Below are 399 nucleotides of genomic sequence, written 5' to 3'. Positions count from 1 at the left end.
AAAAATATTATTTTTTGGTTCTCTCGTTATGATTGGCTTATGTAGAGATTTTCTTTGTGGATATCGTGTTTCAAGGTATTTTGATCCGATCATGTTCAAACGTATACTCCTGGGTTATCACATGAGGATTATCTATACATAAGCCTTCCTTGTTTGTTTTTAAAATTTTTCGCCTATTTATTGTCGTATATCATTCTTTTTTATTCTTCTCCTCTTCGAATCATCTATATGATTCAAGAGAGAACTATTTGAATAAGAGAATGATACAACTGCTGACTCTGAGTTTTTAAGAGAACAAAAGACAACAATGTCCCAATTTCCACCTCTATTGCACATTTCCAATTCCCTGCTTTAAGCAAGCATATATATATATATATATATATATATATATATATATAT

The sequence above is a fragment of the Phalaenopsis equestris genome, unplaced genomic scaffold (assembly GCF_001263595.1).
Source record: "Phalaenopsis equestris unplaced genomic scaffold, ASM126359v1 Scaffold224097, whole genome shotgun sequence".
In the NCBI taxonomy this organism is placed as follows: domain Eukaryota; kingdom Viridiplantae; phylum Streptophyta; class Magnoliopsida; order Asparagales; family Orchidaceae; genus Phalaenopsis; species Phalaenopsis equestris.
The sequence above is the reverse complement of the archived record's forward strand: the minus strand, read 5'-3'. Positions refer to the sequence as shown.